Genomic DNA, 18,512 nt, shown 5'->3' on the forward strand with positions numbered 1-18,512 from the left:
GTAATTCTTTGCAACATTATAACATCTTTTATTTATTTAAATAAAAATAATAATATATGTTGCCTACTCAAGGAACAAATTGCATCATTTCACAAATTGATTTTAAAGTGAAAGTTGAATGAATGAATGAGTGCCGGTTATTAAAAATACTATTAAACACAGGGGCACTTTCATTCATTAAACTTTACATTGCAGCGTTAAAATAAAAAAACAAAACAACTTTTTCTTTAGCAAACGCGGACTGGCGATCCTCCACCCGCAGCTCCTCTGTACTTACCTTAGCAATGACGAAACCGACATCCTCCAATCATAGCGTGCACCCCAGAGCGTCCATCTAGTGAGGCATCGTTATTGGAGGAAGCTGGTTTTGTCAAGGAGGTGCTAAGTAAAGCATGAGAAGCTGGCGGGGGATCACCGGTCTGGGTTTTTAAAGAAAAAAGTATTTAAAGTGAATGTAAATTGATGCTAAAGTGCCCGGTTTTTAAAAATTTGATTAAAAACAGGGGCACTTTAATTCATCAAAATTTACATTTCACTTGTGTTGTGAAAAAAAAACAGAACACACAACTTTCCTTTTAATCTTGACAGCCGCTCCAGCTTCCTCTACCCGTCACAAAGCCTCTTCCTGGGTCTAAAATGAGGAATCCGGCTTCCTACCATCACGGCATTGAAGGAGACACAGATTCCCCCGGGGGGGGGGGGGAACGGTGATTGGAGGACCGATGACTGATCCATCATTTCGGACGTCAGAAATGGCTTGCGACGACTGGAGGAAGCTGGGGCTGCTGTCAAGTTTAAAAGGTAAGTATTTCTAAACAACAAGTGAAATTTAAATTTTGATGAATTAAAGTGCCCCTGTTTTTAATCTAATTTTTAAAAAACGGTCACTTTAGCATCAAAGTTTATTCACTTTAACAAAAAAAACGCTACAATGTAAAGTGACCCTGTTTTAAAAAGTATTTTAAAAACCTGGCACTCATTCATTCAACTCTACGTTCACTTTAAAGGGAAAATGAAACCCAAATATTTTCTTTTGTGATGCAGACAAAGCACACAACTAATGAAGAAAAGAAAAAAGTTTCCTATTTAAGTCATTGAATTTCCTTCATAAATGTTGTTGGACATACCTAGGTAGCATCTGGAGCACTACATGACAGGACATAGTGCTGCCCTCTAATGCTCTTACAAATGCATAACATTCTTGTAAAACTGCTGCCTTATAGTGCTCCAGAAAGAGGTCTGCTCCTAAGCTTACGTCCATGCTTTTCAACAAAAGAACAAATAAACTGATAACAGAAGTAAATTAAAAAACTTGCCTAAAAATTGCATGATCTGAATCAGAACAGAAAAAAAAAAACTGAATTCCATATTCCTTTAAAAGATAAATTGTGCAACAATTCAGTTTAATACTGGCTTAGTTCTAGCTAGTCATTAAACATCAGTCAGGTTGTGCACCCACTAAATAGGCCCAGGGCAGAACGCGTACAGGACACAGCCTTTTGCTTTATAGTAAATAAGCTGAAAAAAGCTAAACTAATGGCTGCATTTTGAGTTACAAAGAACCAAGATAATGATTTTAAATCAGATCACTGTGCACCGTTATAAGCTTACATTTGTGCGTCTACGGCCCTTATTCAAAATCCAGCAAACTCCATGATTTGCTGCAAAACTCACCTCAATTCAGAAAGCAGTACAGCCGATACAATCTCGCCAATGAGCAAAATTTTACAGGAAAATAGAAGTGGCTGCATTTTCTCACAATACAAGCAGCCATATTGGCTTTGAATGCTATTCCAAAAGCAAGCGAGATAATGCAAACACGCTTAATTAAACCCCCCACGCGCAAATATTCGCACCTACTTGCTGGTGAGCAATGGAGGAAAGAGCCAGGCAGCGGTTCAGAAAAAAAGTATTTGTTTATGCATAGTACAGGTAATACCCCGCTTACATAGCGGGTTAGGCACTGAGACTGTAATGAACTGCGCATAACAAAATGGTGCCACTCACTTTTCTTGCAATCTCACAATGATTACAGCACTGTTTCAAAATCCTTGAAGGTTGAACTTCAGCTCCACAAAGCGCTGTAAAGTGAAGCACTGTAAAGTGAGGTATAGATGTACATATTTTTATTCAAATTAAAGACTTCTCTTATTGTGTCACACACAGGACCCCTTAACTTACGGTAAAAATCTGACTAGAAAATATCACCTGAACATCTCTATGTAAAAAAAGAAAGATATTTTACCTCAAATTCCTCAGTAGCCACATCCCATTGTAAAGGACTTTTTAAGGCAGCGGACGCCAACCAGTGGCTTCCATTCTAAAGCCAACAGAGGTTGGTATAATTTTGGCTTGAAATAGTGGAATTAAAGTATATAAAAAAAGAAAATCTTAAAAAAAAGAAAAATTCTTATATTTCATTTTTCTTCCCTTTACCTGTCTCTTTGTAGTAGTTTCCCTAATTCCTTCAGATGAACTTACATCACTGTTTGTCTTCCTCCCCTCTTTTTATACTTAAATATTAATTATTTTTCCTTCTAATAATTTTCCCCACACACAAAGCCATTCCACCTGAATTCCAGTAATTGCCATCAAGCAGAGCAGCCATACCTCACCAGTATTGTAGTAATTGCCAGTAACATCAGTCAGGTTTAGCCAACAACCATATTGAGAGCTTTCTGAAATAAACTTGGTGAAAAGAAATACAAGTGGCGCAACATAGGGTAATAAAGTAGATACAAAGTAGCCTGTGGGTCAGAGCCCCCCTCCAAAAAGCTACTCACAAGTGAAACGGCACAACCGGAGTGCCTATCCAAGCAGTACGGGACCAAAGAGTCGCCCGAAAGACTCAGGTGCGATGCCCGGGCTCCAGCGTCAAGTTGAGTCAGGGATTACAGCAGTGACCGGCCCAGCGTACTCGCAGAGTGTCAGGGAATACTAGGCTCACAGCCAACCAGAAAATCATATAGGTAGGCACGCCTAGATGACACAGGCTCAGGTAGGTCTGCAATCAGGATACAAACAAAAACGGAGCAGGTAGTAATAGTAAAAAGTGTGAATTTTATTAACCCCACTAAAATAGCAGCAACGCATTTCTCAGCATATACAAATTGCCGTTTCATCAGGTTGATGAAACTGCAATTTTTATATGCTGACGCTGGAGCCAGGGCATCGCACCTGAGTCTTTTGGGCAATTCTTTGGTCCTGTACTGCTTGGATAGGCACTCCGGTTGTGCAGCTTCACTTGTGAGTAGCTTTTTGGAGGGGGGCTCTGACCCACAGGCTACTTTGTATCTACTTTATTACCCTATGTTGCGCCTCTTGTATTTCTTTTCATCATAGGACTCTCTCTTTTTTTTTTTTTTTTTATTATTTTTATTAAAGATTTTAGTGATAACAATCTTTTCTGGTCATCAACACGTCAGTACTGTAAAGAACAACATTGCAATGGAACAATTTTAAGTTAATGTCTATCATGCTGACTTTAATTTTAGATAAGGATAGGTCGTCATCTCTTGTCCAGGTTCTTCTCGTGGGCCTTTAATATCAGCAGGAAAAGTATGGTAGTCGTCTGGCTCACTGGGACTGAAATTGGATAATCAGGGGGGGAGTAATAATATAACAAACAAACTGGGGGATTAAAGTTTAACATTTGGTCCTATTCCTGGTTCTGCAAGGTATCTTCATTATCTGGATTGAGTCTCGCTGTACGAGTATTCGTAAATACAGTGCATATTATTATTTTCTGCAAGATAGGTAAACCACCGGTGCATCTCATCGTATGAATAGGGTAAGTGAATATGGTATCAATTCTTTAGTCTATTGTTCTCAGCCCATGGTATAAGTGTGTTTACAGCTCATTATCTGGTAAGTAAGAATTGTCTGGGAATGTTGCTACTGTCTAGGCGGTGGGTGTGTTGTGAAGTGATTCTTGCCAAATGAACTTGGCATTCAGAAAGGTGTCCATTTTATTGCGGCAGAGGTAGCCATATTGTTCTAATGATAGCTGGTCTTCTACTTCATCTAACCACATTAATTTAGAGATAGTCATGGGTTTTTTCCAGTGACGAGCTATTAATTTCCTAGCACTGTTAAGGCCAATCTGTAACACTAATAATTTAAGGCGGCAAGTCAATTTGGGTAGGTCGTTCAACAAAGCTATGTGTGGGGTTAGTGTGAAGTCAGTGGATATATGCTTTGCCTAAAATGCAACTCCACTGCATTCCAGAGAGGACGAATTCTGGGGCATTGCCACCACATATGCAATAAGCTACCACGGCTACCACATTCTCTCCAGCATCTGTCTGGCACAGTCGGGTATATGCTATTTAACCTTGATGGGGTTAAGTACCATCGGAGGAGAATTTTAAAATTAAGTTCTAATATCACTGCTGATGTCGAGGATTTCTTAACCGAACTGAATATGTGTACCCATTTGTCATGGTCTATGTGACTTGCAAGGTCTAGGTTCCATCTAGTGGTAAAGGGTGGCAGTGAGTCAGTATGGTTTTTAATGAGAAGTTTACGGGATATGGATAGTGTGCCACGTGGTATAAGGCCCCCATGACATATTTGTTCAAATGCTGTGAGTTTTCTAAGGAAGTCGGTCTTGAACGGGGAGGTATGTACGAAGTGGTGTAGTTGTGCGTACTTTAACCAGTTCGTGAATTTGCCGTCTGCTAGATCAGTCAATTTATCCCTTTCTAGAAGTTTGCCTGCTTCAATAAAATTGAATAAAGGGATAGTATAATCCCATTCGGTTAGTCTTTGATACCCTTTGTCTAGCCCACCCACCATCTCGACATTCAGCACTATAGGGAAAAGGGGGGATCTACTAGTGGAGATGTGTGTCTTAGTGGCAACTATGTGGTCCCAGTTCTTAAATAGCTGTTTATGTATGTTTAATTGTCGGCATTGTGGAGGTCTGAGTTCATTCGGTACCCAGCATAGGGCATGTACTAGTGGTGTTTTAAGTATATGAGAGTCTAATGTAACCCAGGCCTTACATTCCTGTTTTTTGTGCCAGTCCATGATCCTTTGGAGTGTCACTGCCTGATAGTATTCTTCAATTTTGGGAAGGCCTAGTCCACCCTCTGTAATTGGTCTGTACATTGTGTCTCTATTGATTCTAGGCCTACATTTTCCCCAGACAAACGAATTGAGGCTGTTTTGCAGTCGCGTCATGTACCATCGGGGGATGTGCAGTGGTAGTGTTTGGAGAATATATGTGATTCTAGGGAGTGTGGTCATTTTTATAGCTTGTATTCGTCCCCACCAAGATATAGGCTTATTGGTCCATGTTTTAAGGTCCCTTTGCGTGTTGATAAGTAAAGCGTTGTAGTTTCTGTCGAAGAGTGTCGTCTGGATGGGAGAGAGGTAAATCCCTAGATATTTAATTGTGTCAGTTTTTAACTTTAGTGGGCATATTGCAGATAAGGATTGGAAATGGGCGTCTGTAAGCGTAATGTTTAAAATTTCAGATTTTTGTTTATTGACAAGGAAATTAGAATATTGTCCGAATCTGTCTAGCTCAGTTAAAATTTCTGGGATAGATGTGTGAGGGGAAGAAACCGAAAACAGGAGGTCGTCCGCATAGGCGGCTATTTTATAGTTTTGATGGCCAAATGATATTCCTTTGATGTTTGAATTTCTACGAATATGGGATGTCAATACTTCCATCATTAAGATAAATAAAATTGGAGATAAGGGGCATCCTTGTCGTGTGCCATTGCGTATGGGGAGTGTGTCTGAGAGGGTACCATTGACTTTTACTTTTGCATTTGGGTGAGAATATAAACTGAAAATTCTGTTAATTTTTGGGCCGAATCCTATGTTTTTTAGGGTTTCCAATAAGAAATGCCAATCTATCCGGTCGAATGCTTTTTCTGCGTCTATGGCCATTAAGACCGATTCAATATTGTTGCTCTTTGCATATTCCATAAGGGTCAGTGCCCTGAGGGTGTTGTCTCTGGCCTCTCGGCCCGGCACAAATCCCACCTGGTCTGTGTGCACGATGTCTCGGAGTACTAAGTTTAAACGGTTAGCTATAACTTTTCCCAAGATCTTAATGTCTGTGTTGAGCAAAGATATAGGCCGATAACTACCTGGGTCTTCTTGTGGTTTGTCTGGTTTCAGGATTACTGAGATGTGGGCGGATAAAGAGTCGTCAGAAAGTTGTATACCTTTGTCTAGTGAATTAAAAAGTTTAAGTAGGTGTGGGGCCAGGATTGGGCAATAAGTTTTGTAATATTGATTGGGAAGTCCGTCAGGTCCCGGACTTTTGCCAACGGGAAGTTCTTTAATAGCTCTCAAAATCTCTGTCAGGGTGATGGGACTCTCTAGATTTGAAGCTTGTGTCTGTGTTAATTTGTTTAGGGCAGCCGAATCTATGTAAGTCCTCATGTCTTGTATATGGGCTGGGGATGCATTTGTAGGTAGGTTATATAATTGCTGATAGAAGGCTTGAAAGTGGGAAGCTATGTCTTTGCTGTCTAGGATTATATTCCCTTGTCTGGTTTTAAGTTTGTGAATATGCGTGAGGGTATTTCTATCTTTTAAAATGTTTGCGAGAATTTTACCTGGTCGGTTCCCCTCGTAAAAATATTTTTTTTTAGCGATATAGCCTTCCTCTGGGCTTCCGAATATAATAGGGTATTGAGTTCTTTTCTGGCGGAGGTCAGGGCTGTTAGCGTAAGTCGGTCTGAAGGAGAGTGTTTGTGTTGTAACTCTAGTGTGTATAGCTTGCTAGTCAGCGTGTTTAGTAAGGTATTGTGTTGTTTTTTAATGTAGGCTTTGTGTTTAATACACTCTCCACGGATCACTGCTTTATGAGCCTCCCAAACACTGCGTGGTTGTGTCTCAGGGATGGCGTTATGGTTAAAATACTCAGTTAAGGTGGTCGTGAGTTTTTGTGTTGTTGGAGGGTAGTGTAATAGGTAGGTGTCTAGCCTCCACACAAAGGGGTGTATTGGGGAGTCAGGCCAATGTATTGTCATGGTGATCATCGAGTGATCTGACCATGGTGTTGGTACAATATCCGTGTCCGCTAGTAAGGAAAGGCTGGATTGATCGAGGTATAGATAATCGATCCTGGAGTACATGGACCAGGGGTGGGAGTAAAAGGAGTAGCCTCTCTGAGCAGGATGTTGTGTTCTCCAAGTGTCGACTAGTCCCAGTTGGCTAAAGCATTTATATATTGAATTAGGGGGGCGTGGCGATTTGTTTGTGTTAGTTGATGTGGTATCTAATGTAGGGTCCATAGCGACGTTTAGATCTCCCCCCAGTATTACTATACCTTTTCTGGAATCATTAAGCATTGATGTGAGTTTGTTGTAGAATCTGTTTTTATTCGTGTTAGGTGCATAGACATTGATTAGGGTGAGAGGTCTATTGTAAATAAGACCAACTAATATGAGTATTCTGCCTTCCTTGTCTGTTATCTTGCGGAGCAATTTAAAGGGTAGGGAGTTGTGTAGGAGGATACCTACTCCATTTTTTTATTTTTTTCGTGGGAGTTAAAGAAGCTCAGCGGGAAGTGTTTATTGGAAAACCTAGGTTCCTCTGTTTGTGGGAAGTGTGTTTCTTGAACAAAGACTATAGAACATTTTTGTTTGGCGAACCAATTCAGGGCTACTGATCTCTTGGTGGGTGAATTCAGTCCTTTGGCATTTTGTGTGGTTATTTTTAATAGTCTAGAGGTCATGGTTGTCTTGAGTGATACAGGTAGCTAAAGTGTTAGAGAAAGATGTCTTACCATAGGCTGTTAATCTATGCTGAGGGTGTAGTTGCCTGGTGTTTTGTGTGGTAAGCGATTGTAGATGCTGTTTAAGTAGATTTACGATGTCCCTTGAAGGAGATGTGCACCGGTGATACCTCGCAGAAGTACTAAAACGGAACAATAAAAAACATTGATTAACATGAGAAAACATTTCAATGTTAAAGGGAAGAAAAGAAGAAAAGGAAAAAGGAGAAGGAGAACACATTCAAGTAACAAAAACTTAGACTAAACTTAGGATCAGAAAGGTGATTCCCTTTCCTGAAGGTGAGCAATGGAGGGAAAGCAGTTATACTATAACCTCAATGTCCCCTCTCAGGGCTAGGGGTATGATCTGTAATAGAGGGAGTTCCAGATTATTAAGTGAAAGTCTTATGAGAGTTCATCTCAGAACGGTGCGGTCTTGTGGGCCTGATATGTCAGGCGGACTTATCCTTTGACAAGCAGAGGCAGTTCATCAGGATGGCTCTATAGTGGGAGTTGGTGATCTGCGGGATGAAGTATTAGCCACTTTGCGCTTCTTTGAAATGGTGGTCCACTTTTGTCTCTGCAATTTTGGGAGGGAGAGTTCTGTAGGAAAGGTGTTTTCTTCCTGTTCTGTCAGTTGGGGTATTTGTTTTGGCGGTGGGATGTGGAGTTGAGAGCAGAAGGGATGCAGGTCCTCTAGATCTTTGTACGTATATTCTTTATTGTCTTTAACTACCTTAATTGCGAAAGGGAATCCCCAGCGGTAAGGGATGTTGTGTTCTTGTAGGTGAGTAGTGAGGAATTTGACGTTTCGCCGCCTTGAGAGAGTGAGCGGGCTGAGATCTGCAAAGATTTGTATATTATCACCATCTTTGTGGATTGGCGCTTTCTTTCTGGCAGCTGTAAGTAACTTTTCTTTATCTTTATAGTTGTGACAACGAAGTATGATATCTCTCGGTGGTGCTTTTGGCAGGGGCTTAGGCTTTAGTGCTCTGTGAGCTCTGTCTAAAGAGATGTTAGATGCTTCTTCATCATCTAAGAGAAAAGTGAACAGGTCCTGTAGGTATTGTGGGATAGAGGCATTTTGGATGTTCTCAGATATTCCTCTTATTCTAAGGTTCTGCCGTCTGCCGCGGTTGTCCAAATCCTCTATTTGCATCTGCATTTGTTTCATTTCCTCAGCTTGGTATTGTAGCTGCATGGAGTGTAGGTTTATCGGTTCAGATATTTCTTCTGCATGCTCCTCTAGTTGGAGTACTCTGTTACCCAAATCTGTTACGTCTTTTTTGACATCAGCAAGACCTTCCTTAATAAGTTGGCTAACTTGACTCATGAAAGATGCAAAGTCCTCCTTTGTTGGCAGGGATTGTAGGTCTGCTTTAGTAAGAGGAGTATTAGGATCTGAGTGTATTGTATCTGTGTCTTCATCTTGAATACTGTCATTTGAGCTGGGGGAGTTAGGTAATACCGTGGTACTTGTGTCCACTGTTTTGAAGAATGTGTTTAATTTTGTGGATGATAATGCAGTTGTTTTATTTGTCTTGTCTCCTTTAGGCAGGCGTTTAGATGTCATTGTGGTGCTTATTTTGCTGTCTGAGCTGTTGTTTATGTCTAGCAGAGGGCTATTTGCACTTGAGGTAGTTTAGATTTAGTTGTCTTAGTGGCTGTCTGAGCGTTCACCGCCTGGGTTTTATAGCTATATTAAGTAGATAAAGCTGAGTGTTAATAGTGGCTCCTGTAATACTGTGTGTGTTCACCTGTGACCTGTGAAGCCGTCTCACTGCCTCAGTGTGCAGGATGTATTGTCTATACCCAGATAGGGGTGGAGAGGAGGCCTCACTGTCTGTAAGGGCCTAGCGGTATCTTTTGTGATGAGTTGGGAGTTTACCTGCTCCCTGGATGGTCGTGGTGACCGCTTATGCCCTCCCTGCTCTTATCCGCTGTGTTAATTTGGAGCGGTGCTGCCTAGATAGGGGTGATGTGGAGGCCACGTGGGTACTTTTCGGCGCGACTGCTCTGAGCCGTTCTTTGTCAGTAAGAGCTCTGTGGTGTTTTTTATTATGTTAGGCTGGGAGTTTGTTTGTTTCTTGGATGGCCGCTGTGTCTGCTTAAGCCCCCCTGCTCTTACTCGCTGAGTTTGTTTGGAGCGGTGCGCACTCCTCAAGTTAAGATGGCGCTTCACTGCACAGTCTCACCCGTTCCCAAGCTGTTAAGTATCCGTGATCTGGGGTGCTCAGTGTCCGTGTCCGGTATATTTTTATTCTCTAAGCGTTGCTGTGTCCATATGTTATCTTTTCTGCCGAACCTGGGTCTGGAAGTCCCTGTTAATATGCCCTAAAAGGGGAAACTGCCCGGAGCATCACATAAGTGCGGCCATGCTGGTGGTTGGCTCGGCTCCGCCCTCCCGGACTCTCTCTTTGATATGACGAAGAGTGCTGCCGGATCTTGATTCTAACTATCTTCACCATTACACTAGCGAACCTCCCCTGGATGATAGGAATCCTAGTATTGTTTGATATAAACTTAATTTATGACTCCAATGTCTGCCCATGAGCAGAAGTAGTTTTGAATATTTCCTAACTGGGGAGGGTAACTTGGAAGTCTTGTGGTCCTTTTAAACATAAATTATTTTTCCCCACTTTCTGCCTATGATTCCAACTCAAAAGTTGGCATTCACCCTTCATTTGGAAGTATTCTCTAGTTCTGTCATTCAGTAAATACTAAAAAAATGTGTAAATATATTCATAAACTTAGCTATGGTTATACTAGATGGTTATACTAGATATGTACAGTATGTGTGTTTTTTTTTTTTTAAACACACACACACACTAAGTAGAGGTTTGTACCTTTTAAAAAAAAATCATGTTAGTGGTCCACGGGATTCAAAATGGTGAGTTTAGTGGTCTCTGAGGTCCGAAAGGTTGGCGACCCCTGTTCTAAGGAGCAAATCAATAGGTCAGTCCCGGGATAGCGGAAGGAGCGAGCTTTCGTGCACATGCATCTTATTTCCCTATAAAGTGTAAGGAAGTTTACAATGAAATCTCATGAGATCACAGTAAAAGTTCATGACCTCAGCACTGTTGATGCTGATTGGCTGCTGTTCATTTCTTCATTATTTTTTTTAAATGCAGCTGGTAAACACATAACTTACTCTGCTGAGCCGAAGAGATTGTGAGGTAAAATATCTTCCTTTTTTACATAGAGATGCTTAGGTGATATTTTCCTGTCAACTTTTTACAGTTATACTGCATCAGTTTCAAGTGATTAAGCATATGAGTATTATGTCCCTTTAACCTTCAGGGCAAATGAGCATATAATTCACGCGGGGAAAGCAACAAATGCATATTTTGTAAACACACAGAAAGTGAACTGGCAAACAAGACGCTGCATGGAAAGATTGCACAAACTAAGCACTTTTAGCCAAGCCTTCCAGTCAAACAGAGCCTGTTGTGCTCTGGAAACGAGGAGAAAAGCAAACAAATTCAGTGGATAAAATCTCTGGAATATACTTAATAACCATAGTGCAATCTCAGCACATTGTTACGCTCTGCACTACAGACCTCACACAGAATTCATTAGAATGCTGAATAGCAGTCATATTTCAGGTTTCAACACTTTTATACATCCACAAAAGCCACTTTATTGTATCCAAATGTAAAGGAACATTATATACAGAAGAACTGCATAAAAAAAATGTATTCCATTTGCTTCCTCCTGCGACAGCCAATCACAGACTAATAAGTATACACTGAACTCTTGCACATGCTCAGTAGGATCTGGTGCCCCAGAAAGTGTGCATATCAAATTGTACACTATCGTTCTATAAGTAAATTGGCAAGTTTTTTGTTTTTAATTGTTGGCTATATATGAATATTTGCCTTAAAGGGCCATGATAAAGAGTTCATGACCTCAGCACTGATGATGCGGATTGGCTGCTGTTCATTTCTTAATTTTGTTATTTTTTACTTGCAGTTGGACAGCAGCTGAAGTATAACTTTTTTACACAGCACTTACTCTGGTGAGCAGTGTTCCCTCTAAGGACAGTTTTGTGTGCAGCCCAGCAGTGAAACAGTTAACAAGAGAACCATACCTTGCCATCTGCATTGTGTAGTGTTTGCAAAATGCAGGGTGTGGTTACCTAATTAACCGTTTCACTGCTGGGCCGCACACAAAACTGACCTTAGAGGGAACACTGCTGGTGAGATGAGAAAATTGAGGTAAAAATCTTCCCTTTTTTTACATAGAGATGCTCAGGTGATATTTTCCTGTCAGCTTTTTAGTTATACTGCATCAGTTTCAAGTGATTTAGCATATGAATCCCTTTAAAACCAAAGTACCAACGTATAATGCCAGTGACAAGTACATAGCCCAACGTTTTATACCTGAAGAAAATCTGACCAAGAAACCTGTATGTTCTGAATTGTCAGCAAACTGCAGCATCTTGCGACTTATGGGCTGTTTAATAAGCAACCTGCATTCTCTACAGTAATTAACTGCCGCTCTCTCTATCCTATGAACCTTATTCCACGTCTGAGGGATTTGTACTTCTAGACTTACATGTCAGAAAGAGCATTAGACATTTATAAATATATTACCTGTGCTAAATAAACCACACAATTATGTGCAAGCAATGATGCAATAAAAACATGCTCTGTGTGATTAACGCCTGCAAAGTAGCTATGTAGTCCTGGGAGCTTGCTGAACTAGTGAGCCAATGACAAGACATGCATTAAGTTACAGCTAGCTCACAGTAGTGCATTACTGCTTCTTGGCCTACCTAGGTAAGCTTTTTAAAAAAAATAATAGCGATAGAATCAAAGTTGCTCTCTGTACACGCACACAGACACACCCCTTCAAAACATTAAAAAAATAGCTCATGCGGAACAGAAAAGGTTTATGTGCACAAGAACATCTAAAAATAAAAGCTCCAAAAGAAAGGGTGCTCCAGCCTTTGCAGTTTAAAGGGACATTCAACACTTCCCTTAACATTATTTGCGCTAGAAATATAAGAACCGAAGTTCCGCCTGCAGTATATCCCTCCTGCCATGCCGCCTTGCTTCTGTAGTAATCACTTTCGGTAACTTGTGTAATACCGGGTAAATATGGCAGCCGGACTCCCCCCCACCATTACATAGCTGCCTTCTTCAAATCATCATCAAATCAGAATCCAGTCCTCGGACAGAAATTGCACGCGCTTGATAAATCGGCCCCAGGGCAGTGTATTACACAAGTTACCGAAAGCGATTACTACAGGCTTGGCAGGAGGGATATACTGAAGGCGGATCTTCGGTTCTTATATTTCTAGCGCAAATAATGTTAAGGGAAGTGTTGAATTTCCCTTTAAAGTAAAATGACCTTTATTGTGCCATGGTCCACAAAACAAACAACGTTTCAGACCTACTTTAGGTCCTTAGTCATGTCTGTGTATGCAGAGAGACTGCCTTTATACAAGTAAACAGGTGTAAAACAATTACACAGGTGCAAATCAACTGCACATTAATTATACAACAGCGCCATCTAATGCTGACAATTTTTATAACATTCAAAGATGGTATTTCTTATCTTAAGCAAGCACTGCGTACAATGTGTATTTGATGTGGATGAGGTGGCTGCTTCCTGGCTTCTGTGCCTAATTGTTTTGGCTGCTGTTCCCTACCTTTTGCTTATTTAAAAATAAAAGCTGTTGCACGGATTAAAGTGCTAAATGTTTTGTTTTGAATCTCTTTCCCAGGACCAAAACTACTTTAAAAAAGGCAGAGAATCTCAGTATGTCAGGCTCTGCCATTACATAACCAGCTTACTCAGAAAAAAACAAAAACAATGGCAAACCGTTTAACTCAAACCACCAATTAATTCTCAGTGACCAACCCCCCACTACATAACTGCTTCTAGTGGAGTCAATCCTTGCCTTAAAATGGATTATCGCTGTTACTGTGTTAGTAAAACTTGCAGTTACTTACAGAATCACCTCTGGGCTTCAAAGTTATCAAGGTATAAAAGGGCTTGGAAAGTCTGGAGCATGGTATTTGCGTTAAAGGGAGAGTCAAGTCAAAATTAAACTTTCACGATTCAGATAGGACGTGTAATTTAAAAAAAACAAAAACTTTCCAATTTACTTTTATCATCAAATATGCTTTGTTCCTGCAGTCATGGTGCATATTGGTACTAATGAAGAAATCAGTGGGAGATGGAGAGTCCTAAAAAATGACTTCAGGGAGTTAGGTAGCAAGCTTAAAGCAAGGACATCCAAAGTAATATTTTCTGAGATATTACCAGTGCCGTGTGTTAACTCAGTAAGGCAGAAGGAGCTAAGGTCTGTTAATTCATGGCTAAAAACATGGTGTAAAAATGAGGGGTTTGACTTTTTAGAACACTGGGCTGATTTTTCACTAGGGTACAAATTGTACAGTAAGGATGGATTGCACCTGAATGACATGGGTGCAGGTGTGTTGGGGGAAAGGATGGTAGCACATTTAGAGAACCTTTTAAACTAGGCAAAGGGGGGGAGGGTCTATTTGAACAAAATAGAACAGAGAGATCAGTGTCTGAATATGTCACTCCATTAATATCTCAAGGAAGGGATGACTTAAGAAATGTCACATTAGAAAGTATAGAGGAAAGTACACCAAGTAGCAGCAGAAAGCACATGAAAATTAAATGTATGACAACAAATGCAAGAAGCATGACAGGTAAAATGGGGGAGCTGACGCTCTTAGTTGCAGAAGAGGACTATGATGTTATCAGTATAAACTTGGTGGGATGATTCACATGACTGGGCAGTTAACTTAGAGGGGTATACATTATTTAGGAGGGACAGGAATAATAAAAGGGGTGGAGGAATCTGCATGTATATTAAACCTGACCTTAAACCTACAATAAGGGAAGATATTTATGATACAAGTGACAATGTAGAGACCCTGTGGGTTGAAATAAAGAGTGGGGGGAAAAATCCTAAAAAAATATTACTAGGAACATGCTACAAGCCTCCCAACATTAGTGACCCAGAGGAAACTCAACTACTAATGCAAATAGGTAAGGCTGCTAATAACAGTGCTGTAATTATGGGAGATTTTAACTACCCTGATATAAACTGGGCCAATGAAACTAGTAATTCAGCTAAGGGGGATAGATTTTTAAATGTTCTCAGGGATAACTTCTTGTCACAATTAATAGAGGAGCCAACTAGGAGTAAAGCTATATTGGATTTAGTGCTATCAAACAATACAAATATAATATCAAACATAGAAATCAAAGAACATTTGGGTAACAGTGATCATAACATGGTCACATTTGAAATCTCTTTTCATATGCAGTGTTTTAAAGGCTTAACTAAGACTTTTAATTTCAAGAAAGCAAAATTCAACGATTTAAGGAAATCATTAAATAATATAAATTGGGACAATGTATTTTCTAATAAAAATACAGAGGATAAATGGATAATATTTAAAAATTTGTTAAATAAATATACATATCAATACATACCATATGGTTATAAAAATAAAAATAAAAAAAATAAGCCGTTATGGCTAAATATAAATGTGTTAAAAGAAATTAGGAAAAAACGTAGGGCATTTAAATTATTAAAAGAAAATAGTACAGACTCAGCATACAATATTTATAAGGAATGTAACAAAGCATGCAAAAAAACAATCAAATTAGCCAAAATTGAATATGAAAAATTAATTGCCAAGGATTCTAAGTCTAACCCTAAAAGGTTCTTTAAGTACATAAATAGCAAAAAATCTAAGAAGGATAATATAGGTACATTAAAATGTGTGGAGGGTAGCATGATAAATAATGACAGGGAGAAGGCTGAGGTACTAAACCAGTTTTTTTCTTCAGTATACACAAGAGAGGAACCATTGAATGATACTTTGGAACAGAATAGAACATGCCAGTCCATACCACTAACTGGGTTTTGTTTAGAGGATATCAGGAAAAAACTAAAAAATATTAAGGTAAATAAAACTCCAGGCCCAGATGGAATACACCCAAGGGTGTTAAGGGAACTTAGCACTGTTATAGACAAACCTTTACTCTTAATTTTTCAAGACTCATTATCCTCAGGCATGGTACCCCAGGATTGGCGTAAAGCTGATGTGGTGCCACTCTTCAAAAAGGGAAGCAGGGATGATCCAGGAAGCTATAGACCAGTTAGTCTGACATCAATAGTGGGGAAGATATTTGAAGGGATTATAAGGGATTATATTGATGAGCATATTCGTGTAAACAAGATTATGAGTTCTAATCAGCATGGCTTTAGGAGAAATAGATCATGTCAAACTAATCTAATTAGATTCTACGAGGAAGTAAGTAAAAATATAGATAAAGGGGAATCAGTTGATGTGATATACTTAGATTTTGCAAAGGCATTTGATACAGTGCCACATGAGAGATTAATGCACAAAATTAAGGGACTGGGAATAGCTGAAAATGTTAGCTCATGGATAAATAACTGGATAAAAGATAGGGAGCAACGAGTAGCAGTAAATGGATCATACTCAGATTGGACAAAGGTAATCAGTGGCGTCCCCCAGGGATCAGTACTGGGCCCTGTTCTTTTTAATATTTTTATAAATGACTTGGAGCAAGGATTAAATAGCGACATCTCTATTTTTGCAGATGATACTAAGTTAAGTAAGGTCATTAGGTCAGAGCAGGATGAACTCTCTTTGCAAAGGGATTTGCTAAAATTAGAACTATGGGCAAGTGAATGGAAAATGAGATTTAATACGGAAAAATGTAAGGTTCTACATTTTGGAAGTAAAAATAAGCAGGCTATGTATTTTTTAAATGGGACAAGACTTAGCCAAACACAGGAGGAAAGGGATTTGGGAGTAGTAATAGATAACAAGCTAAAGATGAGTGCACAATGCAGGGCAGCGGCTTCAAAGGCTAATAAGATACTAGCATGTATTAAAAGAGGCATTGATTCAAGGGAGGAAAGCATAATTCTGTCATTATATAAAGCCCTGGTAAGACCTCACCTTGAGTTTGGAGTGCAGTTCTGGGGACCGATTGCTAAAAAAGATATTGCAGAACTAGAAAAAGTTCAGAGAAGGGCCACAAAGCTAATAAGGGGATTGGAGAAATTAACCTATGAGGAGAGGCTAGCCAAACTGGGTCTGTTCTCTTTAGAAAAAAGGCGCTTGAGAGGTGACATGATTACTTTATATAAATATATTCAAGGCCCATATACAGAGATGGCAGAAGCTCTTTTTATTCCAAGAAAATTGGTTCTGACAAGAGGTCATAATTTAAGGTTGGAGGAAAGGAGATTAATCTCCTGCAACGGAAACGTTTTTTCACTGTAAGAGCAATAAAATTGTGGAACTCATTACCAAAGGAGGTAGTGAATGCCAATACCATAGATACATTTAAAAATAGTCTGGATAAATTTCTGTATATAAACAAAATTCATGGATATGATTGCTAGTATTAAATGGGTCACATTTTAATGGGGTTATTTAAGCTTAACTGGAGCTTTTTGTAAGTATTTTAGATTTGTATAGGTTGAACTCGATGGACTTCAGTCTTTTTTCAACCTTATCTACTATGTTACTATGTATGTTACTATGTTCTCTTGGTATTCTTTGTTGAAAGCTAAACCTGGGTAGGCACATAAAATGATTTCTAAGCCACTGAAGGCCGCTTCTTCTCTCAGTGCATTTTGAGATTTTTCCACAGTTAGACAGTGTTAGTTCATGTGTGACATATAGATGACATTGTGCTCACTCCGTGGAGTTATTTATGAGTCAGCTCTGATTGGCTAAATGCAAATCTGTCAAAAACTGAAATAAGGGGGCAGTCTGCAGAGACCTAGATACAAGGTAATCACAGAATCTCAATTTTGGTAATGCAATATTGGGGAAATCAGTAATAAAGAGATTATCTAGCTTTTTAAACAATAAAAATATGTTCAAGTCGGCTGTCCTGTACAGGAAAAGGAGGAAAAGGAGGAAAAGGAGGAAAAGGAGGAAAAGGAGGAAAAGGAGGAAAAGGAGGAAAAGGAGGAAAATATTCCAAAGTCTTTTTTGTCATCACAAACACTGAGATTGTTTGTTCCTTTTAAAGTTCGGTTGTAATGAGACATGCACTTCCAGCTAGTGTCAAGCAACATGGCTTTAAACACATAATGTTTAACCCCTATACACCGTTAGTACATTCCATTCCGCGATAAAGCCCAGTGCTGTTAGGACAGAAAGGAACGTCCTAACAGTGTGTAGGGGGTTAAACTATTTTTCTTAACCCAAACAAAATAAAGCGTCCTGCAGCCTCCCTCTGACGAAATCAGGAATCGGACAGGGGGGCGTGTCTAGCAATGTAGGCAGTCCCCCATTATCTGATCCAGGCCTTGAAATCATGTGATCACATTGCAAGTGTTTACATCATAACTTAGTTCTGCTGTTAACAATTTAGTATCACCTCAAACGGGTTAAATAGCATTTTAAAAGGCACAAGAGCAATTTGAGTTTAATGACTTTTGCAACAAGCCATGTACACAAAGGATTATCATAGCAAAATATCTAAATTAAAAGGCTTAACTCTTCCAACCAAACGTGTAATACAAATCAAAGTGCTGCTCTGCATTATAAGATGATCAGTTATGTTAAGGTCTATAACAGATAAAGCAACTTGAAGGGCCGAGGCTGTGCCCCAGCAAGCCACCACATGTACTGATTACTGTTAGATAACTGCTGCACAACAACAACACCCACATGGTCTAATCCTGTCGTCTCACACTAACATTCAGGATTAATTCAGACCAGTG

General features: G+C 39.6%; 1 protein-coding gene across 3 annotated transcripts in view; it reads right to left on the reverse strand.

Annotated features, from left to right (window-relative positions):
* Positions 1-18,512, reverse strand: part of PPP4C (protein phosphatase 4 catalytic subunit) — a 69,263-nt gene that overhangs the window by 36,083 nt on the left and 14,668 nt on the right. Inside the window, exon 2 of one of the 3 annotated variants that reach the window (XM_053694587.1) lies at positions 7,754-7,884. The exons of the other annotated variants lie outside the window; for them this stretch is intronic. The gene's annotated coding sequence lies outside the window, so the exon portion shown is untranslated. The remainder of the gene's footprint in view (positions 1-7,753; positions 7,885-18,512) is intronic. 3 annotated transcript variants of the gene reach the window in all.

Source organism: Bombina bombina, chromosome 11 (genome assembly GCF_027579735.1).
Source record: "Bombina bombina isolate aBomBom1 chromosome 11, aBomBom1.pri, whole genome shotgun sequence".
In the NCBI taxonomy this organism is placed as follows: domain Eukaryota; kingdom Metazoa; phylum Chordata; class Amphibia; order Anura; family Bombinatoridae; genus Bombina; species Bombina bombina.